Below are 6297 nucleotides of genomic sequence, written 5' to 3' on the forward strand. Positions count from 1 at the left end.
GAATGTCCAGGGACCTGTGACATCACCGCAGGAAGTGAGCCGGGTCCTGCCCTCTGTGTGGGGAGGGTCGTGTCCGGGGACCTGTGACATCACCGCAGGAAGTGAGCCGGGTCCTGCCCTCTGTGTGGGGAGGGTGGTGTCCAGGGACCTGTGACTGGGAAGAAGCCGGGAGGCTGGCTGGGGCAATAGGGTAACAGAGATCCCCTTAGGGCCCTCAGTGCCTGTTCTGGAGCCTTCCCCTGACTGCAGACCCTGAAGCCTGAAGGGCTGGGATATTAATCAAGACTCTAAGGGCAAGTGGCAGAACCCCCCGAAATCAGCTTATGTGAAAAGAGGTGCCTTGGAAGGACAGCTGGTCAGTTACATGGCACGTGCTGGAGACCCCAGTTCCAGGGGTCTGGGAAGAGCAGGGGTGACGCCCCAGCTCTCTTGTGGCACCCCTGCTGCCTTCCCTCCTTCTCAGACTCAGCCCTGCTCTCTCTCTGTGGGTGGACTTTGATCACAAGACGGGAGCTCATTCCCTTAGAGATTCGAGGCTTTTCTCCATCAGTACCAGGGAGAAAAACCCACAGGAAGCACTCCGGTTGGCTCGCCTCGAGCACATCCCACGCAGGACTGATGCTTGTCCCCACTTCAGAGTGGGGTCGTTGGTCTGCCCGGCCAGTGTGCTCGTGTGGACAGGGGTGAGGTCCCGGGGGTGGTCCTAACATGAGACAACAACCATGCCTCCTAAAACCTGGCAATGGCTGGCCCACCAGGCATGTCCTGGTGTTTTCATGGTTTTATTGGCGGTATGGGGACGTATTCCAGCTGTTTGCTGATGTCTTCCTGATGGCTGTAGGGGAAGCTGTCCTCCTTGAGGAGGGATCAGAGTGGACACTGCGAAGGTCTGCAGTGTCTGTCACATGGCTTATGTGGCAGGTGGCACAGTGTGCTTCCTGTCCCACTTGAGTTCATTAGTGGTTCATGGTCCGATGGCATAGACCAGTGGTCTGGACTTGTGCCATTCAACTGTGGTCCTTGAGCCAGCAGCCTTCGAGCAGGGCAGAGAACACACAAACGGAGAGCAGCAGCATGAATGACGCTAAAACTCTGATCTGCTGTCGGCGGGGCCATCCAGGTAGTTACACAACAACCCCTCCAACCACCGGCCCCGAATGGCCTGGACCTGATCCATGACTTCCTCCACATGACCACCCAGAGAAAGTGGCGGCGCTCATGGAAGGAAGCTCCTGGCATCTCCCTGTAAGTGTGTGGGAAGCAGAGCTGGAGAGACCCACCTTGGACTGGTGTGTCCCCAACACTCACTTAAAACAACTACATACATTTATTGGGGCACCTGGGTGGCTTAGTTGGTCAAGCAGCTGCCTTCGGTTCAGGTCATGATCTCAGGGTCTTGGGATCGAGCCCCACATCGGGCTCCCTGCTCAGTGGGGAGTCTCCTTCTCCCTCTCCCACTCCCCCTGCTTGTGCTCTCTCTTTCTCTCAAATAAATAAATAAAATCTTAAACCATAGATTTATAATCTTACCAGTTCTGGAGGCGAGAAGTCCACACTGGGTCTCACTGGGCTAAAATCGGGGTGCTGGCAGTGATGTGTGCCTTCTGGGGGCTCTCTAGAATCTCTTTCCTTACCTCTTCCAGCTTCCAGAAGGCACCACATCCCTTGACTGTGGTCTCTCTCCTCCATCTTCAAAGCCCTTCCTATCTCTGGTTCTCCCTCTGCCACTTATATGGACATTTGGGATTATACTGGGCTCTGTGATCGTTAATTTTATGTGTCAAATTGGCTGGGCCACATGCCTAGATATATGGTCAAACATTACCCTGGATGTTTCCGTGAGGGTGTTTTTGATGAGATTTACGTTCAGATTGGTGGACTTGGAGTGAAGCAAATTGTTCTCCATAATGTGGGTGGGCCTCATTCAATCAGTTGAAGGCCTGATTAGAACAAAGGCACTGATCTCTCCTAAGCAAGAGGGACCTCTTCCAGCAGACGGCCTTCAGATTTGAACGGCAACACCACTCCGGCCTGGGTCTCCAGCCTGCTCCCTGCTCTGCAGATCTGAGGCGCGTCCGCCTCCACAATCCTGGGAGCCAAGTCCTTAAAATAAATTTCTCCCTCTATGCACCACCTATTGGCTCTGTTTCTCTGGAGAACCCGAATACGGGACCACATGGATAATCCAGGGTAATCTCTCCATCTAAATTCAGATGATTAGCAAGCTTAATTCCATCTACAACCACAGTTACCCTCTGCCATATAACAGAAAATACTTAGGTTATAGGCCTGGGCACACAGATGTATCTCTGGGGGACCATTATTCCGCAGACAACAATTCCTTTTGTGCATTTCTGATTGAATTGCTTGTTTCTTTTACTGTTGAATTTTGAGAGTTCTTTATATATTTATTCTAAATATGAGTACTTTGTTAGATATTCGATTCGCAAAACATTTCTCCTGGTCTGCAGCTTGTGTTTCGTCTTCTCTACGAGGTTTTTTCTAGAGCAACATTTCTTTTTAATTTTGCTGAATCCAGTGTGTAGAGGCTGCTTCTCGGCAACAGGCTTGAGCAGTGGGAATCTGAGTGAGGCAGAAAGGCCCAGAGTGCCCGCCGGGCTGACGCAAGCAGGTCCATTGTGTGACCCACCTGGAAAGAGCCATCAGCCCTAGCTGACAGATGGGCTGCCTACGACCAGGTGCGGTTCCTGAGATTACCAGGAAAGGGGAGATTCCATACGTCCCCATACTTCCTCAGTCCGCCCTATAACCCTATAACCAGGGCACCTGGCCACTGCCTATGGCAGACAGTCCCTCCCTTGCTGCCCTGCCCGCTGCTGTCTTGCCGTGAACTCAGTAAGCCTTCTAGCACGCTGTCCTGCCCCCCGTGAGTCCCACCACCGCCCGCGCCGCCTGCCCCACCTGATCGGACGCCCCACATGGTGCACTGATGTTTTCCCTCATCGATCGTGCTCTTGGCGTCATATCTCCTCACCGAGCCTGAGGTCCTGAAGATTCTCTTATTTCTAAAAATTTTATGATTTATAACCTATAATTATTGTCTATAATCCATATAGATTTTAGGATAATATTGTTTATATCTGAAGAAAAATTTTGCTGGGATTTTGATGGGAATTGTGTTAAACCTATATGTCAGTTTGGGGGGAATTGTCAAACGGTTTTTTCTGCAAGAATTGATGTGATCGTGTGACTCCTTCCTCACCAGCTTGCTAATATGGTCAATACAACGAGGAATTTCTATTGTTCTACCTTTTTTTCCTCCACTGATTCTTTTCTGTCTACTCCATTCTGCTACTGAGCCCACCTTGTGAGTTTTTGAAATCTTCAAATGCAATAATTTTTAGTTCTAACATAGCCGTTTGGTTCTTCATATTTTCTGTTTGCTGAAACGCTTCATGTCTTTGTTGAGACTTTCTATTTTTCATTTGTGTCGATTCTTGTTGAAGCCTGTGTTTGATCACTGCTTTAAAATCCTCATCAGGCAACTCTAAATCTGTGTGACCCTGGTGCTGGCATCTGCTCATGTCTTCTCGTGTTGCTCTTGAGACTTGCCCTGCTCCCCTGTGACGAGTGGTCTTTGACGGCCACCCGGCCAGTGTGTACATCAAGGTGTAAGACTCCGGGTCTCACCCAGACCTTGTCCTTTGTAGGCTGGCCTCGGACCTGCTCCGGCGTCACCATCACATCAGTGGCGGGGCGGGGGGCGCGGTGAGTGGGGTCCGGCTTCCCAGCTCAGCTTCCTGCACTATTGCCTGGGTTGGTAGAGCAGCCCGGTGAGGGCGCAGGGCAAGGCTCTGCACTCACCTTTTGCTGGTAGCTGGGGACAGAGCGACATTTTTTTCTGTGGTGTTTGGCTGGACTAGAGGCGTTCCTGTGTTAATGTCTGTTGTATGAGGCCCCCCGTGTCCCTGTCGTTTGGCTGGAGGGAGCGGGCTTTTCTCATCTCGGTCTGTGGGTGTCTCTAGGTGGAGCCCACTGGGATTCACAAGACAACCTGAGAAGCCAGGGGACTCATTGCCGTGCTGTTCCTCAGTCCTGAGGCCCCTTGTCTTCTGCCTTCTCCACATCTTCTGGAGAATTCTCACGTTTGTTTTACCCATGACATCAACAGGTTTCATTGTGCTTCGTGAGAAGAATAGGGAAGAGGATGTCTGCTCCAGTTTTCCCCAGTAGAAGCCCACGGTGCTCTCCTGGAAAACACTAGGGCTCGTGCCCAGCCTGGCTAAGCTGTGGAGAGGGGGTGTGCACTGGGTTAATAGGCTGACTTACCTGCTAGCTTAGCCACTTGCTAGCTGGCAGCCTCACACAAGTCACTTAAACTGAGCCTCAGCTTCCACAGAATCCCACGAGGACAGGTGTTGCCACGGGTCTGAGTCATTTATTTCCTCCTGCTGCCTCCTAGCCCCTGCTCACTGCGCTGTGCTGGGTCCCGGGGCCCTTTCTGCCCCACCTGGCCATGCCTGCCCTGTCCATCCTTCAGCGGCTTGCTGTTCTCCTCACTGACGTCTTGTCTCGGGCACCCTGCTGTTCACCGCTGCACGGCTTCTGACACGCTTACGTGGTCCCAGGGAAGACTCCACGCCGGCCGGATCTGGGCGGGTGGGCTTGGCAGGATTTGGGGGTTCTGGTAGGGAAGCGGCACCTTCGGCCACAGAAGAAACCCCTGGCATTACCAGCTCACCGTCCGCGCAGTGTGACAGCCTGGACAGGCTGGGGTCTGCGGACAGAAAGCCCAGGGGCCGGGGAGGGAGCTGTTGCAGGCACTGTTTTTCAATCTCTGCTCCCAGAAGAGTTGAGAGAGAAAAATGGGATGTTCGCATCCACTGGGAGGCCCTAGGAACAGCAGGAGTAGGTGACCGTTAGTCCGTCTGCACGTCGCCAGGCGCCCCAATTAAAGGGAGTTTTCGAAGATCCTTTACAGTTGTTTTCACTTATGAAAATGTCCTGTAGACCCATAATTTGGCAATATACATGTAATCAATTGTTTCAAAAACAGAAGTGATGCTGGCTATTATAATGTAAACTGTTTTCTAAATGAAAGAATTAAAGGAACGTAATTGGCGAAGTATACAAACAGTGGTTAATACGCTGCTTCTTGCAAAGACGTATTACAACGTATAATCTTCCTTTATGGGTGTATGCTGTCAGTGCTTAATCAGGCGTGTGAATGTATTCAGGTGTTAAAGCGTTCTCTTAGCCGCGACGTTTGCGGAGCTGTTTGTGTTACATTGTCCTTGGCTCTCTGAGCTTCCTTTCCCTGCTCCTCTTTCTCTGGTCTCTGCAGTCTGTGTAATTGTCTCCTTACTTTTGTCTTCAGAATGCTTTAAATAGAGTCCTGGGGACGATTAGCTGTGTCAGAAGCACAGGGTTCTGGCACTTTGCAGATCAGCTGTAGGGGCTTGTGCTCACATGATGGCACCTACATCTGGCACGGAGGCCACCGTGGGGGGTGCCCGTGGCCCTTCCTCCCAGGGCGGGCAGGCCAGCCCCACCGCCTTGTCCATGCAGGCTCGGGCCCCAGGGGCGCCCACAGGACCTCGATGGGCCGCGACCCGGAGCCTCGAGCCTCAAGCCTCGTCCATGCAGGCTCGGGCCCTGGGAGCGTCCCCAGGACCTTGATGGGCCGCGACCCGGAGCCTCGAGCCTCGAGCCTCGTCCATGCAGGCTCGGGTCCCGGGGGCGCCCACAGGACCTCGATGGGCCACGAGAGCATCCAAGGTGCCTCTACTGGGAATCTCAAGGGTGGGCAACAAAAGTGAAATGTTACCGCTTCTGAGGAAGCCACGGGTAAGGTTTACCCAGGTCAGGGAATCCCTCAGACCACCTCTCTGTTCATTCATTCGTTCATTCATTCATCTTCCTTGTCTCCTTGCAGAGTGTGTTTTCTGCAGGATTGTGCATCTCTCGGCTTTGGCTGCCCAGTTGAAATGCCCGCTGTGAGCAGAGCCTGACCTAGAAAATCCAGCCGATGTGTTTCCTGAGACCAACTCCACGGTTTCAGGTTCTGTTCTGTGGGACTCGGTCAGTCTATTGAATTCAAATAAGGAACACCCGATATTGCTTTAAGACATCGTTTCGTCAAAATCAAGTATGAGAGACAGAATGCACTGTTGTTTGAGGATGGAATCGCCTTATCACTAGAATTGTGCTAGAAAAGCTCATCCAGACCTTTTCCCCACAAAGCATGTTGCCTGAGAGGAGGACCTCTCCTCGCCGAGCTCAGATGCAGGGTTTTAGTTTTTTGTCTTAAAAGAACATCAGCTAGAGGGACGAACA

Source organism: Halichoerus grypus, chromosome 4 (genome assembly GCF_964656455.1).
Source record: "Halichoerus grypus chromosome 4, mHalGry1.hap1.1, whole genome shotgun sequence".
Classification (NCBI taxonomy): domain Eukaryota; kingdom Metazoa; phylum Chordata; class Mammalia; order Carnivora; family Phocidae; genus Halichoerus; species Halichoerus grypus.